The 25,778-nt window shown below is 55.1% G+C and overlaps 1 non-coding gene and 1 pseudogene across 1 annotated transcript; both read left to right on the top strand.

The window, feature by feature from the left end:
- Positions 1–22,890: 22,890 nt before the first annotated feature.
- LOC136571199 (5.8S ribosomal RNA) lies at positions 22,891–23,043 on the top strand. The gene has a single exon (XR_010785688.1). It is a non-coding gene; the product is annotated as a 5.8S ribosomal RNA (ribosomal RNA).
- A 929-nt stretch (positions 23,044–23,972) lies between these two features.
- Positions 23,973–25,778, top strand: part of LOC136571196 (28S ribosomal RNA) — a 4,743-nt pseudogene continuing 2,937 nt past the window's right edge.

Below are 25,778 nucleotides of genomic sequence, written 5' to 3'. Positions count from 1 at the left end.
TGCATGGCTGTTAACTGAGCTGGCATTGAGGGTTGAATACTTGAATGCTTCTTTTGAGTGGAAGGGGTTTGAACCATAGGGTTTGAGACTAAAGGCATCGGTCTCGGAGAGGGGGTGGAGCCCCGGGATGTCGAACCCCGAACGTGGCCCCTCGTCTTCGCCCCAGACATCACAGAGGATCGGACCCGCCCCCGACCTCGCTCCGCCGGCACTTCCCGCGCATGCGCATGCGTGCCTTCGGGGACGCCCCCTGCCTCCCCTGTACTGACGTCACTGTCTCCGTCCCGCTCCACCTCCGAAGTCTCCTCCCTATTGTCTGTTCCTGTCCCTCTCTCCTCCTCCTCTGACGCTGTATCCACACCCCCCGCCGAAGCACGCAGCCCCCCCCCCCGCGGGTGCCCCCCTTCTCGCTGCGATTCGAGCCGATCTCCGGGTCCAGATTTCCGGGTCTGACGTCACCACCGCGCGTCTCCTGCGTCCCTCCGTGGCAACTCGCTGGAGCTCTGCAGCTGCTCCGCCCTTGCTGCCCGTGTCTGACGCTGCCGCGCTGGTTTGAGAGCCCTCCCCGGCTGTCCCCCGAACCTTGCTCGACCCGCGCGCTTTTGACACCGCGCTAAATGGGGCCGCCGCTGCTTTCGGCGTTGCGCTCGCAAAAGCCGCACCAGAACCCGTGTCTCCCATCGCCTCCACGCCCCCCCCGCCGGCCGCCGCTGCTTCTGCGCCGCCGCACATGCCGCGAGAGAGCGCATCCCCCCTCCCCGCTTCTTCCCTTTGAACCCCCCTCCCCGACTCCGCCACTTTTTCCACCTCCTCTCCCTCTGATTCCTGCGAATCGGGATGGTACGCTCTTAGAGAGCGACCTGCCTCCTCGATATCACTAGGAGAAAACTTTATTTCATCAGGGAGCAGAATGGCATCATCTGTGTCTGAGTCAGAGTCTGAAGCCCCTGCACTCTCTGGAGTTTCAGGGCGCTGTAGGGTTCCCTTGGGTTTTCGGGATGGTGGGACTGAAGGCAATGACATTTCTCCCGGTCCCCTTTTCTCGGGCACCTTTCCCCCCGGGCTAATTGAGATCAGAGCCAATCTCTGCTTGGAGCCTTGCTCTGGTCCCTCCGCCCTTTTGGGACCCGCAACAACTTGTTGCCTGGCTGACCCTCTCAACTGAGTCGAGGTCGCCTCTAACATAATTCTTGCTGAAGACAGCAATTTCAAGGCTGTCTTATCATCATTGGTGGCTAGAAAATATAGGTGTCTGTTAACTTCTTGCCAAAAGCCTACTTCAAATAACAACCGTGTTTCTGAGTACGGGTAATTACACCGCACCCACAGCAGTAATTCTCTAAGCTTTTTCTTTGGGATCCCCCTTGTGTGTGTGTCTGCCATGCCCTGTAGGTCGGACAGAATCTCTATTTGTTCCTGGGAAAGTGTACCCCCCATGTTCTTAATTCTTGACCTTCTCACCGAATTCCTGTCATCAGAGCAGTCCGAAGGCTCCTGGTCTCTGGCCTGCAGGTCACAGGAGATGGATTCGGAGGCGCCTTTTCCGATTCCGATCCGGGCTGTCCTGCTACGAACTTTCTTCGGTGGAGGTGGAGTGAGATGTTCTCTGCGGCCGCCGCGTCTGCAGATTCCCCTGGCTGCTTTCTGGCTGTTTTCCCAAGGAGTTATCAGTGCTCTCCTGGGAATGAGTCCAGCTCGGGAGCTGCCCACTCGGTGCTTCAAGGCTGTGCTGTGCAAGAGGTGCACAACAGAGCTCACCGTGGCTCAGCGAGTGCTGCCGGATGCTGCTGGATCGCCGGTTGCTGCCGAGTAGCTCACTGGGTCGTCCGCCGGGTGCCCACCGGGTGCCCACTGGGGGCCCACCCAGGGACGCCAAATGTCGGGTTCGGCTGTCTGTCTCTGCCCCGACACGGGTAGTGTGGTTCTTGGGTGGCACGCGTTTTAAAGGACGAGTCTGGACTCTTCAGCTTTTCGGTCTTCAGGTTGTTTATTATTTCTTATCTACAAAATTTTCTGTCTGCCCAACAGAGGTCTGATCTGCAAGCAGTCACAGGCACTCTCTGACCACCCACGGGGCGGTCATGTCTTTTTATACTAATATCTACGTACATAATATTTACCTTTATTTCCCAATGCTTTTCACCCATGTTAGCAAGTGCACCTTCACCATAAACCAATCCCCAAATGCCAACATCACCACAGGAGATGGAGGACAAGAAGAAGGAAGAAGAAGGACAAGACACGCCCTGATCCCTCCATCTTGTCTCCATAACCCCCCTGTACCCAAAACCTTAAAGTCTATATTTCACCCTCTAAATGTGTCCCTTTTACACCTTTTACTCTAAAGTGATTCTCTTGTCCTCAAACTCTTGTTATTTCTGTGGATGGATCAAAATCAAGCCACCAGACACTTCTGGCAACATTCCAGGATTTTCGAGACCCCCAAGGGTTCTCCTGGCATCTCTGGACATCAGGAATGATGTGCTGAGATCCCACAGTCAATCACTCAGCATCCCATCCCCTCCATCTGGAAACTTCGGTCCAGGATGTCGAGTGATTAGCCAGAGGCCAGGGGTCAGCCCCCCAAGCCCTGCCCCATACGCTGTCCTAAATATCCATCCCCCAGTACCCATCCCTTAGGGTCACTTCTTGGTTAGTGAAATGTTATCTACTTTGGGTTTCCACCTCCCTTTAAATGTAACCTTGGCACATCTCCCGGGGCTCTGGGCAGGAGGCCCCTGAGGTGTAGGGGCTCCTTTGGGACTCCTAGAATAAAACCTTGGATTAACCCCTGCTAAGAGTCAGCCCTTTATCTTCTACCGATGTCTCTGGTGTCTCTTGTGCTGCAAAGGTGACCAGCCCAGGTGCCTTCAGTACCCTCGGGGCACAGAGAGTGTCTCCCCGCTGTCGGCCGTGTCGGTGCTGCCCCCGGTGTCTGCCAACTCGGGACTGGCCCAGGGTTCCTGAGAGGCTCCCAGAGGGACAGAGACAGCGCCCGTATAGGTAAACTGAATGGCCCTGGGATTTTGGAGGTAATTACAAATTGGCCCAAAGGTGAGAATTTTGGTGTCACAGATTAAGAACAAAACCAGCAACACGGGCTTAAGAAGCTCCTCCTTCTGTTCCCAACTGCCCCCAGAGGGAACGCGCTATGCTCTTTTCACTGACGGTTCCTGTTGCATCGTAGGGATGAACCGGAAGGGGAAAGCAGCCGTATGGAGCCCCACACGACAGGTCACAGAGGCCACTGAAGGAGAAGGTGGATCAAGCCAACTTGCTGAACTCAAAGCTATTCAGCTGGCCCTGGACATTGTAGAAAGAGAGAAGTGGCCAAAGCTCTACCTCTACACTGATTCGTGGATGGTAGCCAATGCTCTGTGGCGATGGCTGGAGAGGTGGAATGAGTCCAACTGGCAGCGTAGAGGAAAACCAATTTGGGCTGCTGAAGAGTGGAAAGACATTGCTACCAGGGTAGGGAGGCTACCTGTGAAGGTCCACCATGTAGATGCTCACGACCCCAAGAGTTGGGCCAATGAGGAACACCAAAACAACAAACAGGTAGATCAGGTAGCAAAAATAGAGGTGTCAAAGACAGACCTAGATTGGCAACAGAAGGAGGAGTTGTTCCTAGCTCGATGGGCCCATGATGCCTCAGGCCATCAGGGCAGAGATGCCACCTATAAGTGGGCAAGAGACCGAGGGGTGGATTTAAGCATGGACAGTATTTCTCAGGTTATCCACAACTGTGAGACGTGTGCTGCCATCAAGCAGGCCAAGCGGGTGAAGCCCCTATGGTATGGTGGGCGGGGGTCCAAGTACAAGTATGGGGAGGCCTGGCAGATTGACTCCATCACACTGCCCCGGACACGCCAGGGCAAGCGCTACGTGCTGACCATGGTGGAAGCCACCACTGGATGGTTGGAAACCTACCCTGTGTCTCATGCTATTGCCTGGAACACCATCCTGGGCCTTGAAAAGCAAGTCCTGTTGAGACATGGTACCCCTGAGAGGACTGAGTCAGACAATGGGACTCATTTCAAGAACAGCCTTATCAACACCCGGGCTAGGGAACATGGCATTGAGTGGGTGTACCATATCCCCTACCATGCACCAGCTGCAGGCAAAGTGGAGAGGTACAATGGACTACTAAAAACCCAGCTGAAAGCTTTGGGTGGGGGATCTTTCAAAAACTGGGAGCAGCATTTAGCAAAGGCCACCTGGTTAGTTAACACCCGAGGTTCCACCAACCCAGCAGGTCCTGCCCAGTCTGAGTCCCTGAATATAACAGATGGAGGTAAAATCTCAGTGGTACATGCCAGAGGTTTGTTAGGGAAGACTGTGTGGATCAATTCTGCCTCAAGTACAGACAAACCCATTTGTGGGGTTGTCTTTGCTCAGGGACCAGGTTGCACATGGTGGATAATGCAAAGAGATGGAGCAACACGATGTGTACCACAGGGAGATCTGATTGTGGGGTGAGAATGATATGCAATATCACTGTTTGTTGGATGTTACTGCCATTGCCTGTACATTAAGAGACAGAAGGAAATGTGTAAGTGTTGAAGGTCTGGGCAAGTGGAAGATGGAGAAGGAGATGTGCAAGCGTCGAAGGTCTGAGCAAGTGAAAGATGGAGCTTTGAGTGAGTAAAGTGAAAGGGGGGAATCCTGCAGCTCTGTAGTATAGGGCCTGGATTCAGTGGTCCAGTGTGGGGATGTGATGAGGGCATGTTGGGTATTGCTTGTAAATTTTGGGGGAGCAGATGGAAATTTTGTGTGAATAAATGCATGATGTGTGGTAGTATGTTGATGATATGGGGATAAGGGGTGGAATGTCCTAGGGTGACGTTATGATGCTTGTATCCCCATTCATGTGTTCTGTTAATGTTGGATATCATGTTCTGTACCTTTAAGACCGGCTCTGAAGAGGGAAAGTTTTGTTTTGGTTTTCTTATCAGCCTGGCAGGACACAGAGACTGCAGCTTTTGCTTTTTCTGCTCTTGCTTTTCGCTTTGCTCTCTCTCGCTCTTGCTTGCTTCGCTTCTGCTTGCTTTTGCTCATTAGCTAGTTTAGCTAAACTGTCCAATTTCTTCCTGGACTGTTTCTCCTTTCCTTTTTCTGACCATTTCGAACCTGCTCTGGACTGGGACCTGGGAAACACCAAGAGTCTGCACCTTGTGGCCTGCAGCAGCTGCCCCAGCGCCGGAGGGACTGAGAACAGAGTGACCACCCCCCAAGAGAGACTTTCTGAATTTGTCATCTCTTTCAGAGCGGTGTCATCTGGTATTGTTCATTTTGTGTGCTGGGGGGTGCTGTGCTTGTTAAATAAACAGGTTCTTTCCACTCCTCTCCGAGGAATCCTTCCCAAACCAGTTGGGGGGAGGGGCTGTGTGGGTTTGCTTACTGGAGGGGCCCTAATTTGGAAATTCTCCTCCAAATTTGCCCTAAACCAGGACAGAGACCAAGAAGAAGAAGGAGAAAGACTGGACAACACCCAGATTCCTCCATCTTGCTTCCTGAACCCCCATTCTAAAAACTCCCAAAAATCTATTTTTCACCCCATGACTATTATTCTTCTTAGAATTTCGTGGCTTGCAGATCTTCATATAAAGGTTGGTAATTTTTTTTTTCCATGGGTCAAAATCCAAGTTACAGGGGTCATGGGCTCTGTGCCAGGCTCTCTGAGCCCCCTGGGCAGGGGCTGGAGCCCTCCAGGGCAGCCAGAGGAATTTCCTGGGTTCTGACACTTACCAGTAACTCTGTGTGGGGATTTGCATCCCTTGTCAATAAGCCAAAGGAAAACAATTTAAATGATGTCTTCACTTAGGCCAGGGATCTTGCCTCGAGTCCCTGAAGGTCTAAAGTTGATTTTCTCCCTGAAAATTCCTCAGTGCTGGCTGGAGATCTGTGGATTCATTGAAGCTCTAGGCTGATCTTCTGGCTGGCTCTCCAATTTACTGCCACAAAATCTCCAAAATACTGGAACAAGACTCCTTAACACTAATTTGGTTTAAAAAGGCATAATTTATTCAGGCCTGAGGTCACACAAAGGATACTCCTAACCATTCGTGCACACATGATTTTACAAGCAAGCAATTTACATATTACAATTTACCCATTACCATCAAGCCCAGATTCAGTCCTTGTTTTGTCTATTCCTACATTCTTGAGCCGGATGTCTTCTTCTTCTCTTCCAACTGTTCTTGCTGGGAAAAGCAGTTTTTGTGTGCCTTGTTTCTCTGCTGGAAGTTCACAGGCCCAGTAAAAACTAAATTAATCCCTTTGCTGTCACATAGCATGGAAGCCTCTCTCCAGCTTCCTTCCCTGAGCCCTCCTGCTCCTGCAGAACCACCCTGATAATGGATCTCCGTGTGTTGGACATGGTGGCTGTCACCTTGACGTGGCCAACACTCACCTGGACGGGCTCCTGGCAGGTGTCCAGGGTGACGTGGCAGCACGCATTGGTCCTGTTGGTGGTGAAGGACGTCCTCATCTGGGACATGCGGTGGTAGGTGTCCTCCAACCTGCCCAGGTGAGCTCTGAGCAGGGACAGCTCCAGGCCCAGCTCCATGGCAAAGCGGTTGTAGTCCAGGGGGTTGGAGAAGAAGATGGCCACGGTGAAGGTGGGGGCCTCATAGACCAGGACTCCACAAGAGCCGCGGAACAGGGGGCTGGAGAACTGGCAGGTGTCAGAGGAGCCTGGGGGCACGCAGGGGCTGGGGGGGACGGAGCTGTGCCCGCTGTAGAAGTAGGTCCTGGGGAGGAGAAACGGGGCTGTGCCATCAGGGGAGGATGGTGAGACCACCAGTGTCACAGACATCTTTTATGAAAAATACTTTCCTTGGGATTTTTCCTCCTGAGAAGCTGAGAGACCTCAGGAACAAAATGTAAACATTGATTATCTGCTGCTGTGGAATGCAACAGGTGCATCTGTGATTGGTCTCATAGTGTTATTTCTTATTCATGGCCAATCACAGTCAGCTGGCTCAGACTCTCTGTCTGAGACACAAGCTTTTGTTATTCATTCTTTCTTTTTCTATTCTTAGCTAGCCTTCTGATGAAATCCTTTCTTCTATTCTTTTACTATCGTTTTAATAGAATATATATCATAAAATAATAAATCAAGCCTTCTGAACCATGGAGTCAGATCCTCGTCTCTTCCCTCATCCTAAGACCCCTCTAAACACAGTCACACACCAGGAAATGCTGGTGGAGCAAGTGGTAGGTGGTGGAACCAGCAGGAGACAGTCTCAGCACCACTGGGAGGTGCTGGGAGCACTGGGAGGTGCTGGGGGCACTGCTGGGAGGTGCTGGGAGCACTGGGAGACAAGTAGGAGATTGACCAAGCCCTAGGAGATGCTCCCACCGTGGGATGATGACCCTACCCTGTGCTGGTGTTCACAGGGGTCTCAGGACGAGGCAAGAAATGAGAATGTTGACTTTATGTTTCAGAAGGCTGATTTATTATTTTATCATATAGATTACATTTAAAGAAAATTATATAATAAAACTTACTAAAACAAGAGAAGGAAAGATTTCACCAGAAAGCTAGCAGAGAATAGAAAAGAATAGAATGATAATAAAATCTGGTGACTGACCAGAGAGTCTGAGGCAGCTGGACTGTGATTAATTATTAATTAAAAACAATTACATGAGACCAATCAAAGATGCACTTCTTGCATTCTACAGCAGCAAATAATCCTTGTTTACATTTTGTTTTTGAAGTCTCTCAACTTCTCAAGAGAAAAAATCTTAACAAAAAGATTTTTCATTAAATATGTCTGCAACACCACCCTGTCCTGGTTTGGAATGGGAGGAAAATTCAGGGAAGTGATGCAAAGCTTTTTGTGTAACTATGGGCTGCTGAACCACTGAGAAGCTGGACACAACTCTGTGAAACACACACGTTAAAAAACCAAAAACCCCAAAAACTCTCTCTTTCCTTTCCAATCAACAAAAAAGCAGCAAACCCCAACCTCAACCCCCATCTCAACCAAACCAAGCCAAACAGTGTCACCATGATATTTTATGGAAAATCCCTTCACCAGGATTTCTTCTCCTGGGAAGCTGGGAATCTTCAGCTTCTGCCTGTTTTGCTGCTTTGGAATGTGATTTGGAGGATTGTTTACCCAGCATGGGAATTGTTTTAATTTAATCACCAATCCCAGTCCAGCTGTGTCAGGACTCTGGTCAGTCACGGGTTTTTATTATTCATTCTTTTCCAGCCTTCTGATGTATCCTTTCTCTTTCTTTAGTGTAGTTTTACTATATAATTTCTTTTAATATAATATTGAGGGAACCCAGGAAATTCCTCTGGCTGCCCTGGAGGGCTCCAGCCCCTGCCCGGGGGGCTCAGAGGCCTTGGCACAGAGCCCAAGACCCCTGTGCCTTTGATTTAGCCCTTGGAAAAAACAATTACCAACCTTTATAGGAAGAATTACAAGTCAAGAAAGTTTAAGTAGAATAATAGTTAGTTTATCACGGGTTGAAAAATAGATTTTTGAGATTTTTAGAATGGGGGCTCGAAGTCCCAAGATAGAAGAGTTTAAGTGTGCCTTGTCCTTCCTTCCTCCCTCCCTCCCTCCCTCCCTCCCTCCCTCCCTCCCTTCCTTCCTTCCTTCCTTCCTTCCTTCCTTCCTTCCTTCCTTCCTTCCTTCCTTCCTTCCTTCCTTCCTTCCTTCCTTCCTTCCTTCCTTCCTTCCTTCCTTCCTTCCTTCCTTCCTTCCTTCCTTCCTTCCTTCCTTCCTTCCTTCCTTCCTTCCTTCCTTCCTTCCCCCATCTTTTAGGTGATGTTGGCACTTTTAGATTAGAGTAAAAACTCACTGTCTAACATAGGTGATAAGTATTGAGAAGTTATTGTAAATAGTGTACACGTAGTTTTTAGTATAAAAAGATAACACCACACAGTTCCCCATGGTCCCTCACAGGCCCCTCATGGCTCCCTCACAGTTGCCCAAGACCCCTCACAGCCCCTCACTGTGGATGCCATGGCACAGAGAGAGAGAAACAGCAAGTGTTTCTCACAGCAGCTTGTGAGAATTATTAGCAAGTTGTAAAAATGTGAGAACTTAAGTATAAACAATCTGTAGGTGGTGTTCTTCTACTTCATCTTTCTCTTCTTCTCAAGGACGGTGTATAAAGAATGTGTTTTTGCTAACTAGCCAATCAAGCAGAATATATCGTATCACTCTATAAAAACCGCACGGTTCTCTTGAATTAAACCCTCTTTTAGTCTTTCTGCAATACTGCCTCCTGCCTGTTCCTGTGTCATTCTGGGCGCAAGAGTGACACCTCACGGCCCTTCATGACCCCTCATGGCCCCTCATGGCCCCTCACAGCTCAAGGCTCTTCAGGGCCCCTGAGCCGCCTCCGGCCCCGCCATTGGCGCCGCTCTTTGCTGCTCGCCAATGGCGACCCGAGTCTGCAGTGACGTCACCGGTCGCCGGGCAAAGGAAGGCCTGTGGCTCAGGTGCCCCGGGCAGGCCGGGAATGGGGTCCGGGGGTCCCCGGGCTCATGGAAACGGGGGATCCATGGGCTGAGAGAGGAGGATACCCGGGAAAGGGGGTGCAGGGCGTGTCGGGGCAGGATCAGGGGGTGCAGGGGGGTCCTGCAGCTGGGGAAGGAGATGCGAAGGGTCCCAGTGCCCAGGAATGGGCATTCAAGGGGGTCCCCGGGGGGCTCCCCAAAGCCCCTCCCAGGGGGCAGCAGGAGCTGGCTCAGGAGTTCTGGGCAGAGAAAAGGGGGTGACCCCGGCTTGGGGGGGACATGGGGCACTCACACACGCTCCCGGGGGGGACACGACCCCCGGGGACCCCCCCTCACCTTGTCCCGCAGGGGAGGCCGAGCCGCAGCCCAGGCAGACGAAGCCCCCGAGCCCCGGCAGCATCTTGGGGGCGTGCGGGGCCGGGAGGGGCAGGATCCGGGAAAGGGCGGCGGCTGCCGGGTTCCGCGGGTGCCTGGAAACCACGAAGGCGGCGGCAGCGTCTGTGACAGCGGCGCGGCCTCAGTTGCCTGAGAACGCGGCCCTGGCTGGTTGTGCGCAGCCTGGGCTCCTGCAGGCGGCTTCACTGGGCGATTCGCCAGGGGAATTGTTCGCCGAGCATTGGCCTCTGCAAAGTTCCTGAGCGTGCAGAGCATTGGCCTCTGCAAGGAGTTTATCAGCATGCAGAGCATTGGCCTCTGCAGAAAGTTCCTGAATTTCCTTTGAAGGTAAAGATTGACTCAAGATGAACTTTTTGGTTTTGTCTCATTTGCACTCTGAGAGAGAATGCCAAAGGGAAATACAGGATGGGATAATGCCCATCTTCTGGTGCAGCAGTTCAGTGGTCTGCACTGCCACAGACATGTTTTATGAAAAATCATTTGTGTTTATTCTCCTGAGAAGCTGAGAGACCTCAGGAACAAAATGTAAGCAATGGTTATCTGCTGCTGTGGAATGCAACAGGTGCATCTGTGATTGGTCTCCTAGAGTTGTTTCTAATTAATGGCCACTCACAGTCAGCTGGCTTGGACTCTCTGTCTGAGACACAAGCTTTTGTTATTCATTCTTTCTTTTTCTATTCTTAGGGAGAGATTCTTAGCCTTCTGATGAAATCCTTTCTTCTATTCTTTTAGTATAATTTTAATAGAATATATATCATAAAATAATAAATCAAGAGTCAGATCCTCATCTCTTCCCTCATCCTAAGACCCCTGTGAACACCACCACAATGCACAGCTGAGTGGATGAACAATATATGCTCTACTGATTGTGCTTTTTTTTTTTTTGCACTGAAGGAATGCAACATTTTCTAAATGTACTGGTCTATACTTTTTTTTCCTGTCTAGTGGTTGCTTAAACTGCTTAAAGGTGAGGTCTGTTGAAGTTTCATCAAGTTTCAGTGGGTTGTTATCATCTGGTTATTAAAATTATTAGAGAGAGGCCTGTGAATGGAGGTGCAAACGAGACCATATGCCAAAATCAATAGTCTGGATTTTATGTAACAGTAAATGTGAGGAAGAGAGAGAGAAAGGAAAAGAAAAAGAAGTGGGGGGGTGGCAGGGGGGGGATGGGGGGTTGGGAAGAAGGGGAAGAAGGAGAGTGACAGAGACAGATGAAGTGAAAAACATCACCATTCCATGGATCCCATTGGCATACCATAAAATCCTCTTCTGGTCTTCTCTGTGGTGAGGTCTTCCAAAACGTAAGACTCCAATGGATTCATGCAGATTTGGGCAAGGTGGGACCTCCCAGCTGCCTCCCTGGGGTGGGGCAAGTTGGACTCTGTCTATTGCTACTTTCAAATAATATAAAATCTTTAGCATCTGTCTGTCCTTTGAGTCTGCCATCAATTGGCTTCTGGATTTTCAGATCTGTTGTGTTGCTTTGCGTGCCCTGCAGTCGTCTGGTGCAAGGCCTCAGGAATGGGTCTGGGGGCACTGTGGAGGTCTTTGATGGGAGGTTTGTGTGCAAACCTGGCCTCAGCAGACGAGTCTGTGGCTATTACTTGCCCACCTTGAAGCCAGACAGACCTGATTTTCAGGACAGCTGCTGCGTTTGGCTTTGTTGTGGATAGGTTTTTCTCTGCAGCCTTGTTTACTTCTCCCCAGCCCTGAGCTAATGGGACAATAGTGTCACCTTTGTCTTGTATCAAGTTCCCTTAGGCAGCTTAAGTCACAGTGCCAAGTTCCAGTCCAGAGGCATTTTCAGGGAAGGGTGGGCTTGGGTGGTCGCAGCCTCTTTATACAGTTTTGTCCCAATGGGCAGAAAGTCCTTTATAACAATTTTTAAGCCATTAGCCATAACATTCCAGTCTCTCCCAAGTCCTGTGAGGAGCAGCTGAGAGAGCAGAGGTGCTTTAGCCAAAAGAAGAGGATATCCACACTAGCTATTTTAAAGTAATGTTTAAACTGCAGCTTTGTCTGTTCTAACTATTCTTAATGTTCAGATTTTTAGCTCCAGGTTTCAGTATGATCCATCTTTGAATTGCACAAGGCAGCCCTATAGTTCAAATAAAGTCCAACTAGAGGCCTAACATACTAGCTACTTAGACCAAACAAGCACTTAGCTGCTTTCAAATCATAGAAAATTTTTAGCACCAGTATATGCCTTGAATCTGCCATGAATTGGGTTCTGGATTTTCAAAGTTCCATTGTTGCTTCTTCCAGTTTTGTTGAGGCATTGTCACTCATCTGGGAGATCGTGCCTTCAAAATGGCTTCTGGATTGCCAAAGAAGACCTCAACACCTCGTCTTTTGTCCAGAGAAAGACTGACATCTTTCACTGTAAGTACCCACTGGGCTGTGTTAAGGCTGCAAACTGCCCTGGTGTCCCTGCTCTCCCTGGCCCTGCTTTAGTGCAAGCAAGAAAATGCTTTAAGTAGGTAATAAGCAGAAATATTCTAGTAAGGCTACGAAATGCAAGTAATAAATGACACAATTATGAAGGTTTCTTTTGAGGTGAACAGAGAGGGGAAATTGTGGGAATCCACAAAATCAGAGGGTTTTGGGAAAGCTGCAAAAGGCAGCCTCAGATACTGTAGAACTGTGATTAGAGCTAAGCAGCTGCCATGAGTTTGGTCAGCAGAAAAATTATTTAAAAAGTAGAAAAGCAAGGACAAATAGAATAATGGTCTGTGTATTAATGCTTGTCTAGAATAACTCTCTAAGCTACAGAAAAGTTTATCTAGCAAGATATTAGGAGGGTTAAGGCTTAATAATGGAGCTCTGTGCATTGTGCTTTAAGGCTTACAAGCAGGTATTGTATTCAAAATAAGCAAGCATTGTTTTAACCAAAGGTACAAGTGCTTATAGTGGTTGGATGGAACTACTGTCAATGTGCTTTTGCTTTATGTGATTGGTCAAGAAACTTATAAAGGAAGTTGTAACATTAAGTTCTTGGTCTGCTGCCTGGATGTGAGCTGCTGGCATCTTCCCATTGTCATAACCATGTAATGAGAGTGATGCTGGAAAATAAAACAGCTCAAGGCAGTTCCACAGCAGCCCTGTCCCGTTTGTGATTTGTAAATAGCCCCCTGCTGGTGTCAAGACCAAGCTGCCCTTGGGCACCTGAGCATGTTGGGGGGGAAGGTCAAACTCTGCCCAAAGCCCTGTGAGACAGGGCTGGTCCCAGCTGGAAGAGCTTCCAAAGCAGCTGTTCTCTCTCAGCTCCTGTGTGGGCACGGATCCAGCCCTGCAGACACAGTGTACAGCAAAGCAAGTTATCTGCTGCAGCACGTCCAGAAGAAAATGTCTCAGCACCTTTGTGTCCCAGATATCTTTTATGAAAAATCCTTTCCTTAGGATTTTTCCTCCTGAGAAGCTGAGAAACCTCAGGAACAAAATGTAAACAATGATTATCTGCTGCTGTGGAATGCCACAGGTGGATCTTTGATTGGCCCATGTTGGATGTTTGTAATTAATGGCCAATCACAGCCCAGCTGGCTCAGACAGAGAGTCCAGGCCAGAAGCCTTTGTTATCATTCCTTCCTCCTCTATTCTTAGCTAGCCTTCTGATGAAATCTTTTATTCTATTCTTTTAGTGTAGTTTTAATATAATATATATATCACAAAATAATAAATCAAGCCTGCTGAACCATGGAGTCAGATCCTCGTCTCTTCCCTCATCGTAAGACCCCTGTGAACACCATCACACCTTTGTTCTGCAGGATGGTGGAAATCTTCCTGTGCTGGGAATTGTCCCCTGATTTTGGTTTACCATGTGTTGATGGTATCTCTCCCAAAGGAGTTGGCTTCTCTTGAAAGCTCTGGATTGGTAGGAATCTTGAGGGCTGCACAGTTCTTACTTGCTCCCTGGAGCCAGGGCCACAAAGGTCCCTTGGTGTCTGGAGCTCACTTGACTGAAGATGCCCCACTGCTGAGGCTCTGTCCAGGAGATCCCTCTGTTTTCTTCTCTGCAGGGGTCTGTGAGCCCAGAGAGAGAAAACAAATGCTAATTAACAGAGAGGACTACAACTTGGACACATTCCTGTGCTCCTCACTCTTGGTACAACGTTCCTTTCTTGCCTCTCTTGGACTCAGCCAGCAGTGATATCTCCTTGCTGTGAGTTCTCAGTGCTGTACAGGGATGGAGTCAGGGCAGTTCTGAGAGCTCGTCCCCATTCTTTGAAAAGGTCACTGCCTCAATGCAATGAAGCTAAAGAGGAAAGAAATGCCCAAAGAGCAGCAATCCCCAACCATGTCACATGCAATCACGGAGAAGCTGATGGGACAGAGCCATGTGGTTGGAGTATGTGTATTGCACTCTGTATTGTTAATTTATTGGTGCTGAGTATTTCAGCAAGCAACTTCCAGGGCTTCCAGGACTGTCCTGGACAATGTGATCACAAATTGTTCACCAGTGCCACTTCTTCATGAAAAGCCTTTCTGAACAAGGCCAACTCTGAGGCTCTAGCTGGTTTATTTTTGCCTTTCAGCTGCTTCCCTCTAAGTTCCTGTGGGAGAAGTTTCTCAACATGAAGAAGAAGGCCAGCACTGGAGGGAGTTTTCTACCCAGAATTGGCCCATGTGTAGGCCTGGGGAAGACTGGTCCAAAGGTAGCCTTTTCCTGCTCTTCTCCTTTCTGTTTGATGGGAAGTTTGAAGAGGGTGTGTGCTTGTGACAGGCTTGCCTCCAGCAAAAGACCTCAGTGTGCAGGTCCTGTTGTCATTGCAAGCTGCTGTTAGAGGTGGGCTGGGAGTCCTGATCTGCACTAAGCCAACACAAATAAGCTCTGCTGAAGCTGCCTAAGTGTAGCTGCCATTGCTGAAACAATGGGGGGAAGGCTGGGCACACAAAGGCACAGCATTGCCATGTGCCATTCTCCTGCTGAAGGAGCCACCTCTTGCTTTGGTGTGGTCACCATCAAATGCTCGGGGTCACAGGATTCCCTCCGGAGTGGCAGCGTTGGCCTTGGAAGGCCGAGGACCTGCAGGAATGACTTCAGCTTTAACAAAACAAATTGCCTTTATGCTTTGGGCTGGAACAATGTGTTGGACCCTGAGGGGGCGTTAGATTTTCCAGGCTGCCAGATGTAGAGGGGACTGGCCCTGGGCAGAGGGGAATGGATGTGCTTTATCTGGATCAGTGCCTTCTTGGAGGTGTGTTCGAAGCTGCTTTTCTGGCAGGACTGGCTCAGTAGAAAGCACAGTCCCTACGGGTAGGTGACTGAGGTGGGCTGTTGTTATGAATGAGGTCCCTATATGTCTAATTTAATAAACCAACAATAGAATCTAGCAGCAATTTTAATTTGGCAGCAATTTTATATGAAATCATGCAATCAAATATAATCAAGCAGATACAAAATAATTTGGCAGTAGTTTGGATAAAGCATAAGCAAAACCAGTCCGGGTACAGGGGGGTTTTCTCACCCTGCCTCCCATTCAAAAGATAAAGAATCCAAAGACAACTTCTAGACTGGATGCTAATACATATTCATCAATAATTTTCTGTCAATCTCCACCTATTTTTGATTCTTGAAATCTATGTCACTGTACTGCACAGTGCATGCTCTGCTTGTTTCTAAGGGGTCTTTTGGCTTTTGGTGGTCGCTTCCCACGAAGGCTTCTCCTCATCATCACTGTCCTTTGAACAACCCCACAAGCTGCACATGCACCCCAAGTCTTGTGTTATAGAAGCAAGCATTATATTCCAAAAACAAGCCTTATTATTTCATCAATACCTGGAATCATCCCAATTTTGTCCATTTCAAGGCCGATTCTTTAATTATCCTGAGGCCTATTGCCTTTTGGGATGTTACTTATCTCAAACTACATCCTGCATCCTGTTTTCTCATGAACATCTGAAAACATCTGTTTTGTGACACTAATTCCATATCCTTTTCCTCTCTTACTTTTTGACAAATATTTTCTAAAATATTTAAAATATAGTTACAATTGTTAGCATGAATCAGATTCATCTATCACACTGTTGAGCGAGAAATTGGCAGCAAGAGCCATGTAACACACTGGTTAAGGATTGCCCAGACAAAGCAGGGGAGAGTTTTCTCCAAGCAATGCCTCTGTTCCAGAATCATTTGCTGTTGTTTAGGGCCCGTGGGTCCGCCTTGGCAGCGGCGGTGGTCCCAGCCGGCGTTGTTGAAGCCATCCCCTTTCCTCGGCCTTAAGCCGGGGACCCGCGTTGTGGCGGGCAGAATTTTTTTGGCCTAGTTTGATTTTTTTTTTTTTTACGGGCCCGGCACCCAACGGAGAGCCCCCCCAGACTGGTCCTGGGCGAGGCGGCGGCGCCTGGCCTACCTCGGTAGTGGCCGGATCGACTGAGCCGCTTCTGCCGGGCGGGGCCGGGTTTGCCGTGCCGGGTCCGTTGCTTTTTGTTGCGGCGGGCGGAGTTGGGGGGGCGCCCACCAGGCCTCCACGGGCCTTTTTATTTTTCTCTGGCGGCCCTAAGCCGCAGGACCGAGAAGTGTTGCGAGGAAGGCGCGAGCAGGATGCCGGTGGGTCTGTCGTGGGGAGGTAGTGAGGCGCGTACCTCGGCTCCCCCCGGGCCCCTGGACCTGCGGCCCCCGTGGCTAGCACGGGTCATTGTGAACGCGCCTCCGTGTGCCTTTTTTGTTGTGCCGTCCCCCAGCTTTTTTTTCTGGAAGGGAAAGCCGACCGCCGCGAGGCCGGGCGAAAGCTGGTGGCCCGTGGCGCCAGGTCGGTGGCACTTTTTCTCACACACTCGGCCAGTTTCCCCGGGCCGGAAGGGGGGGGAGGGCCACCGAATCCCCTCCCGGCCTGGCGGGGGCCAGTCCAGTCCTGCCGTTGCCTAGCCTAAAGGGGAGCCGTTGTTTGCCGCGGCCGGGTGGCGGCACACCCCGTGCTCCTCTGCTGCCGCGAGCAATCCGATCCGCAGGTGGGCTGGGCGGCCGTTGCCATTGTCCCAGGACCGTGGCCGTGGGGCCCTTGTCGCCGTTTGCGCGGCTCCTTCCTGGAGTCGCGCCTGATCGATGTGGCTTTTTGGGTGGCGTCGGAGAGGGGCCCCGGCAGGCCGGCTCTCCTTCCAAGGCTTCTCTTTCACGGGGAAGCCACAGCGGGGGGGGTCCGGTGCTCAGGCAGGGTGGTCTCCTTTCCAATTCGCTTCCCATCACAGGCGAGGTGTCGCCCCTCCCGCTGGCATGGGGAAGGGCGTTTTTACCGTCCCGAGCTGTGTGACGGCCGCATGACCACGCGAGCCTTCAGATGTCCTTAAAAAACCACGTGAGGTGCCGGTGCCAGCCCCGGTCCGGGTAGCGCCCATGTGGGTCCCAGACGCGAGCAGCGCCGGGCGGCGGTGCGGCTGGAGCTGAGCCGCGAGAAGGGAGAGAGGCGAGAGAGAAAAAGAGAGAGCGAAAGTACCCGAACTCGATGGGTAGACGGGCACTTTCGCCCTCTCTCTTTTTGCCTGGGACGCGGGTGGAACAGAGCCCGGTCTGTGCGCTCCTTTGCCGTTCCACCGCCTGCTGCAGAGCGAGCCGCCCAGGCTGAGAAGGGGACTCGGTGTCCGGGCCGCGCCCGCCTCGTCGGGTCGCTGCCTACTCTAGCACATCCGGTGCTTTCTGCGCAGCCCATTAGAGGGATGCGCCGGGACGGGGTTCACTCCCTGTAAGCGGGGCCCCACTTGGCCCAACCTCGCTGGCGGCCGGTCGCTCACCCGCGACCAGTCGGCGGGCGGGTTTTTCTCGGCTTTGGTGGGGGGGTGGGTCAGCCCCGGCCAAGCCCCATTCCGCCCACCGTGTGCCTCATTTTGAGCACAAGGCCGAGTCTCGAACCAGGGTACGGGTCCCGGGAAAAAAAGTGAGAGAGAGAGAGAGAGAGAGATGAAGCCTCGCGCTCCATCCGAGTGGCAAAAAGCTGTGCAGTGGTCCCGGCTCCTTGCCTGCGGCGTCGCGGGAAGGGCCGGCTGCTGGGGTTGGCCGTCGCCGAGGGACGTCTCTCGCGCGTGCCGTTGTTCCCCATCCCAGCTGACGCCGGGCCGCGACGCGGCCAGCCGCTGCCCCTGCCGCCGGAGCCCATCAACGCCATGCTGCCGCCCGCCACTGTGTCTTCGTCCCCGATGCTGCTCCCGCAGGTCGGAGAGGCAAAAGGAGCCCGGGGCGGTCGGGGTTTGGTGCGGGGCGAGTTCGCCGGCAGGCCAGGCGTGTCTGGGCCCTCTGTCCGGGCGCTCACGTGATGCTTCGCGGTGCCGCTGTGGGCGGCAGCTACCTGGTTGATCCTGCCAGTAGCATATGCTCTTCTCAAAGCTTAAGCCATGCATGTCTAAGTACACCCGGGAGGTACAGTGAAACTGCAAATGGCTCATTAAATCAGTTATGGTTCCTTTGGTCACTCCTCTCCCGCTCCTTGCATAACTGTGGTAATTCTAGAGCTAATACATGCCGACGAGCGCCGACCTCCAGGGATGCGTGCATTTATCAGACCAAAACCAACCCGGGCCTGCCCAGCAGCTTTGGTGACTCTAGATAACCTTGAGCCGATCGCATGCCCCTGTGGTGGCGACGACCCATTCGAATGTCTGCCCTATCAACTTTTGATGGTACTGTCTGTGCCTACCATGGTGACCACGGGTGACGGGGAATCAGGGTTCGATTCCAGAGATGGAGCCTGAGAAACGGCTACCACATGCAAGGAAGGCAGCAGGCGCGCAAATTACCCACTCCCGACCCAGGGAGGTAGTGACGAAAAATAACAATACAGGACTCTTTCGAGGCCCTGTAATTAGAATGAGTGCACTTTAAATCCTTGAGCGAGGATCCATTGGAGGGCAAGTCTGGTGTCAGCAGCTGCGGTAATTCCAGCTCCAATAGCGTATCTTAAAGTTGCTGCAGTTAAAAAGCTCGTAGTTGGATCTTGGGATCGAGCTGGCGGTCCGCCGCGAGCCGAGCCACCGCCTGTCCCAGCCCCTGCATCTCGGCGCCCCCTTGATGCTCTTAGCTGAGTGTCCCGTGGGGTCCGAAGCGTTTACTTTGAGAAAATGAGAGTGTTCAAAGCAGGCCGGCCGCCAGCATACTGCAGCTAAGAATAATGGAATAGGACTCTGGTTCTATTTTGTTGGTTTTTGGGAACAGGGCCATGATTAAGAGGGATGGCCAGGGGCATTGGTATTGTGCCGCTAGAGGTGAAATTCTTGGACCGGCGCAAGACGACCTAGAGCGAAAGCATTTGCCAAGAATGTTTGCATTAATCAAGAACAAAACTCAGAGGTTCGAAGACGATCAGATACCATCGTAGTTCTGACCATAAACGATGCTGACTGGCGATCCGGCGGCGTTTTTCCCATGACCCGCTGGGCATCTCCCGGGAAACCCAAGTCTTTGGGTTCCAGGGGGAGTATGGTTACAAAGCTGAAACTGAAAGGAATTGACGGAAGGCACCACCAGGAGTGGAGCCTGCGGCTTAATTTGACTCAACACGGGAAACCTCACCCGGCCCGGACACGGACAAGATTGACAGATGGAGAGCTCTTTCTCGATTCTGTGGGTGGTGGTGCATGGCCGTTCTTAGTTGGTGGAGCCATTTGCCTGGTTAATTCCTATAAGGAACGAGACTCTGGCATGCTAACTAGTTACGCGACCCCCGAGTGGTCGGCGTCCAACTTCTTAGGGGGACAAGTGTCGTTCAGCCACCCGAGATTGAGCAATAACAGGTCCGTGATGCCCTTAGATGTCCGGGGCCGCACGCGCGCTACACTGACTGGTTCAGCTTGTGCCTACCCTCCGCCGGGAGGCGTGGGTAACCCGTTGAACCCCATTGGTGATGGGGATTGGGGATTGCAATTCTTCCCCGTGAACGAGGAATTCCCAGTAAGTGTGGGTCATAAGCTCACGTTGATTAAGTCCCTGCCCTTTGTACACACCGCCTGTTGCTACTACAGATTGGATGGTTTAGTGAGGTCCTCGGATCGGCCCCGGCGGGGTCAGCCATGGCCCTGCCGGAGTGTCGAGAAGGCGGTCGAACTTGACTATCTAAAGGAAGTAAAAGTTGTAACAAGGTTTCCGTAGGTGATCCTGCGGAACAATCATTACCGATGGGGCTTGGCACCTGCCACGTCGTGCCAGGCCGTCTGGCAGGCTGTGCGCGAGTGGCATCACTCACATGCCCACTCCATTCACACGCTCGGCCCCCAGCTGCCGGCCCCAGTCGGCACCGGGGGCCACATGCCCTCCCGCTTCGCCCCGCACCATCAGCCCCAGAGAGAGAGAGAGAAACCGGAGGCGCATGGCACCTCCGGGCACGGGGGGTCAGAAGGGGGAGAGGGGGGAAAAGCCTCTCGCACGGTGAAGCACGTCACGCGCACACGCCATGCGCACCCGCCAACGTGCGCGTGGGCGGGGCTCTTCCCGCGCTACACCGCACGTCGCAGCCAGGCCTAGAAGCATGGCATGCTCACCGCCGTCGCGACGGCTTGCCCCTCCATCCCCCACACCACCCCCCCCACCACGGCCTTGCACTGGTCTGCCGCTGGTCCGTCCCTGCCGGAGAGCCGGGGCGCGGCCGCGGGCCCCCGAGCCTTGCACCGCCGCAGCCGGCGCCGCCATACACCGGTCGCCAGTGTGCCGCCTGCGGGCGCCCTGGCGCAGCCTGAGTTCTCCCGAGCTCGGCTCTCCTCGGCGTGCGCGCAAGAAAGCCGCCTGGGTGCCGGGAGGGAGGGGTGCTTGGCACGGCCCCTCCCGGAGGCACACCCGTCCCTTCCATCACTACTTCGCCTGTTGAGCGACGGCCGTCCGTCCAGCTGTGGCACCCGTCGGCGGCCGAGGTGGAAAGGGCGAGGGAGCGGGGTGGGGGGGGCGCCTTCGGGGCTCGGAGGAGGCAGCTCCTCTGGCCCTACCCGCACCGGGGAGTGGGACCTTTGCCGGCCGGCAGAGTTCCCTGCTCTCAGGCTGAGCGGCCCCCCTCTTGTGCGCGGCAGAGAGACTCCAAGGGCCGAGGCCTCCGGGCGTTCCCTGCCGTGCTTCGTGTCGTGTGCGCGCGCCCGAGTTGTGCTCAGTGGTTGGGCCTGCATCCCCCGCGCCGGCGGGGCAGCCCAAGCCACGGCGGTCCTCTCGGACGCGCAGCACCGGGCTACTGAGGGAAACCCCGGGCCCCGAGAAGCACGTGGCAGTGGTGGCGGCAGATGTCGGGCGCGCCCCCACCGGTGGACGCTCTCCTGAGGGCGGCAGCGGGGGAGGCACCCCGGCGGGGCCATGGAGGTCGTTTCCCTCGCCCCAGGGCCAGGTACCTAGCACTCAGTGCCTCGGTGGTCCCCCCAGGTTTTTTTCCCTTGGCGTCGTCAAACGCTGCAGGTTTGCTGAAAGGGGCCGGTGGGGCAGGGCAGCAGTTTAAAGACTCGGGCAGCTCGGCGCGGCCCGCCATGGTGGCTGCGGTGCCAGCGGCGGCGGTGGCAGGCGTGCTGGGCGGTGTCCGAGCAGGGTGCCACTGAGGGGTGGGGAGCAGCTACTCCCACTGATCCCCTGCGGTGGTTGTCCCATCGCCACTGGCTGCGCTCCTCCGTTGCCGTCGTTGTCCCGCCGCGCGCCACATGGATCAACCGTACTGCACCAAGGAGGGGCGCCCTGCCCCCCCTCTCCGCGGCCCGGCCTTGGCGGAGAGGCTGCAGCGCTGTCGGCCGCAGGGGCCGACCTGCTCACCTCGTTGTAACGGGCGGCGCTGGCAGAAAGCGCGCGCTCTCTGCCCTTCCTCGGCCACGGGGTCATGGCCGCCGGGCCCCGCCCGCTCTCTCTCTCCTCGGACCACCGCCGTGGTCTCTGGCGCGCATAGCACCACATCCGGCGCGTCCGGTGCCTCTCCTCCCCTCGACAGCCTTTTCTCCTCGAACGCGCACCGGCGGCGCCGTCGTCCGCCGGCCGTACCCTGGCTCGACCACCCGCCTGCTTGTGGAGGGTGAGTGCTCGGTGGGCCCTCCAGCGGCGGAGGCCCACAAGCGCAGGCGACCCCATGCCGAGCAGCAGCAGCACCGCTCGACAGGCGTCCCACCCTGCGGGGACAGTCAGCCAGAAGGCACCCACCGTCGCCCAGCGGCGGTCCCATCCTGGGCCCTGCTTGTCGCGTCCTCCATTGCCCTTCCCAGCCGCATGTGGGCCACAGAAAGGCATGCGGGGCGGCCAGGGGGGTGCTTCTCCCCGCCTGGTGTCCGCGTGCAAACAATGAGAGTGGGCGTTGTCCCCCGGCTCAGCGCCGTACCGCCTTCCGCCAGGCGCGTGCCCGAGGCTAGGGGCCCCAGCGGTGGGGGTCCTGGGAGTGCGGCCCCGGCGGCGCCGGGGTCTGCTGTCCGGCAGGCCTTGGGTGCTGGCGATGCTGGCTCGGGTCTCGGTGGCATCCACCTCCGGGGCCGGCGGTGGAGCCCGTCCGCTGGTCGCTCACCCGCCCAGCAGGGGAGCAGTCCCGCAGGAGGCACACCAGCGGGGGCCGGTTGTTGTCATGTGCCGTCTCAAGCCGGGGGAAGGCCGTGCAGTGGGGAAAGAGAAAAGCCGGCCGTGCAGCGGCGCAGCGGCACTCCGCGAGGCCCGCGGCGTCGGGGGCTGAGGGAGAGCCAGCGTGTGCGGGGGCTGATGGCCGCACGTCCCCAGCCGCGTGCCATGTGTGTTGTGCGTGTCGTCCCGTGAAAGCGAGAAGCGGGCGGGCTGCCGTGCCCTCCCGCATTCAGCACGCGCCGCGTGGCCCTCGGCGCGGAGGCCAGGCTGAGCCCGGGCACCTGGTCCGCCTCCGAAGGACGGCATTTGTGAGGTCGGCGTCTCCCCTCACAGTGGGAGGTGGTCAGGAGCACGGGCTCCCCTGCCTCTTGGCCGGCCTTCAGAGCATGGGTTGCTCCAGTTGGTTTTTATTCCCCCTTCCGTTTCTGTGTGCTCGTACAGTCAAAGCCAGGCGTGCGCCCCCACATCCTCCGTGCCAGAGTAACAAAAAAAGGGGCCGCTTGGCGTGAGCAGTGCCTGAAAGGCAGACAACTCTTAGCAGTAGATCACTCGGCTTGTGCGTCAATGAAGAACGCAGCTAGCTGTGAGAATTGATGTGAATTGCAGGACACATTGACCATCGATCATTTGAAGGCACATGCAGCCCTGGGTTCCTCCCAGGGCTACGCCTGTCTGAGTGTCACTTGACCATCAATCGCCATCCAGGGACCACGGCGGCGGCATGGCTGGGGTCGCCTCTCAGGCCCGTCGCCCGCGGTGGGCAGCGGCGGCGGTAGTGGCGGCAGCAGTGGCGGCGGGAGCAGTGGCGTCCTGCTGGTGCCCAGAGGGAAGACGGTCAGGGGTTCGGCGACGGAAGCGTTTCCCTAGGCGGCCTCGATCCCTTCCCTGCGGCCCGGCGGGCGTCGTCATCGTCGCAGTCATCGTCGTTGTCGCGCAGGGCCTTCGTCCCCCTAAATGCAGACTCGGGGAGCGCTCCGTAGCTCCCCGCTCCCGGAGTGAGCTGCTGGGGTGGAGCTCGTCCTTGCCGGGACCGTGCCGTGCATGCGGTGGCGTGGCAGCCTGGGGAGAGCGAGAGACGGCGTCGAAAGGCACTGCCGATGGCCAAGAGAGAAAGAGAGAGGAGGGTGAGAAGGGGAGGCGAGGAATGGCCTCGCCCCCAGTGTCCCCCCGCATGGGCGGCTGTCTGCGGGTGGGAACCGCGGCGGTACCGTGCAATGCTTCCGAGCCCACGCATGTGGCGAGAGCGCCGGGGATGGTTGTTCGTACCCCGTCCTCCCTTCGCCCGCCCCCTCCTCTTCTGTCGCTGGCTTGGAGCACGCTGAGGGGCGCCGTCGCTCCTCTCTCTCTCCCTGCTGAGGCCGTTGCACGCGCCACCGCCCGGCCGGTCTTCCCGCGCGGGGCCGTCTCTGCCCCACTCCCTTTTCGCTTCTTGTCTCCAGGATGGGGCTCTCCGTCTCCTTGTCGCTCGCTTGTGCGCACGCGCGCTTTCTCTCTCTGGCTCCTTCCAGGAGCGCGGAGAGGAGGGGGGACTGGCGACGTAGCGGGCGGGGGAGACACGGCAGCCATCGTCGCGCACGCCCCTGTGTACAGCGCAGCCGAGCTTTGGGCTTGCAAGCTCAGATCAGACGTGGCGACCCGCTGAATTTAAGCATATTAGTCAGCGGAGGAAAAGAAACTAACGAGGATTCCCTCAGTAACGGCGAGCGAAGAGGGAAGAGCCCAGCGCTGAATCCCCACCCCACAGTGTGGCGCGGGATATGTGGCGTACAGAAGCCCCCCTCCCCAGCGGCGCTCTCGGGGGACCCAAGTCCTTGTGATCGAGGCCGCAGCCCGTGGATGGTGTGAGGCCGGTAGCAGCCCCCCGGCGCGCCGGGCCCGGGGCTTCTCAGAGTCGGGTTGCTAGGGAATGCAGCCCAAAGCGGTTGGTAAATTCCATCTAAGGCTAAATACCGGCACAAGACCGATAGCCAACAAGTACTGTAAGGGAAAGTTGAAAAGAACTTTGGAGAGAGAGTTCAAGAGGGCGTGAAACCATAAGAGGTAAACAGGTGGGGCCCACGCAGTCTGCCTGGAGGATTCAACCCGGTGAGCTGCGGTTGGACAGCGCGGGCTGGGCAGATCCTCGCCTCCGCCTCCCCTTCGTCCCCTGGGTTAACCCCGTGCATGGGGCGAGCCGGAGGGGGGCGGGCCAGCGTGGGGACCGCCGCCCGGACGGTGGCCAGCAGTGGCCAGGTGCATTTCCTCTGTGGCGGTGCGCCACGACCGTCTCTGGGTAAGCTGGGAAGGCCTCCGGCGGGCAGATCGCCTGGCGCCGCGCGAGTGGCGGTGGGTGTTACAGCCCCCGGGCAGCAGGTCTTGCTGAATCCAAGGGCCGAGGGAGAGGACCGCCGTCGCGCCCTCCTCCCCCCCCCGTTGGCGGTGCCGTGGTGGGGGGCATCGCTTTTCCCCCGCCCTCCCCCTCCCGGGGGTGGGGGGGGGTGGGGGCAGCGTCCCCGCAGCGCGGCGTTTCATGCAGGGGTGCAGGGGCCGAGCGCGCGGACCCCCGGTGCCACTGTCAACCGGGGCGGACTGTCCTCAGTGCGCCCCGACCGCGCGGCGCCGCCAGGCCGGGCTTGATGGGCCGCACTCGGGCGCCTGGGTTCCGCGGCGATGTTGGCTACCCACCTGACCTGTCTTGAAACACGGACCAAGGAGTCTAGCACGTGCGCGAGTCAGGGGCCATCGTCGAAAGCCCACGGCACAATGAAGGTGAGGGCTGGCGCGCACCGGCGGAGGTGGGATCCCGGGGCGCGTGTCGTGCCTGGCAGCCCCGGGCGCACCACCGGCCCGTCTCGCCCGCTGACCCCTCGCGGAGCCAGGGAGGTGGAGGGTGAGCGTCTGTGCTAGGACCCAGAAGATGGTGAACTATGCCTGGGCAGGGCGAAGCCAGAGGAAAACTCTGGTGGAGGTCCATAGCGGTCCTGACGTGCAAATCGGTCGTCCGACCCGGGTCTAGGGGTGAAAGACTAATTGAACCATCTAGTAGCTGGATCCCTCCGAAGTTTCCCTCAGGATAGCTGGCACTCGGCAATGGGCAGTTTTACTCGGTAAAACGAATGACTAGAGGTCCTGTGGCCGAAACGATCTCAACCTATTCTCAAACTTTCAATGGGTAAGGGGGCTGTCTCGCTGGCATGGAGCCGTGCCGTGGAATGCGAATGCTCAGTGGGCCACTTTTGGTAAGCAGAACTGGTGCTGCAGGATGAACCGAATGCTGAGTTAAGGCGCCCGATGCTGACGCTCATCAGAGCCCAGAAAAGGTGTTGGTTGATCTAGACAGCAGGACGGTGGCCGTGGAAGTCGGAATCTGCTAAGGAGTGTGTAACAACTCACCTGCCAAATCAACTAGCCCTGAAAATGGATGGCGCTGAGCGTCGG

This window comes from Molothrus aeneus, unplaced genomic scaffold (genome assembly GCF_037042795.1).
Source record: "Molothrus aeneus isolate 106 unplaced genomic scaffold, BPBGC_Maene_1.0 scaffold_98, whole genome shotgun sequence".
NCBI classification, from domain to species: domain Eukaryota; kingdom Metazoa; phylum Chordata; class Aves; order Passeriformes; family Icteridae; genus Molothrus; species Molothrus aeneus.
This window is presented reverse-complemented; position numbering and strand designations above follow the sequence as displayed.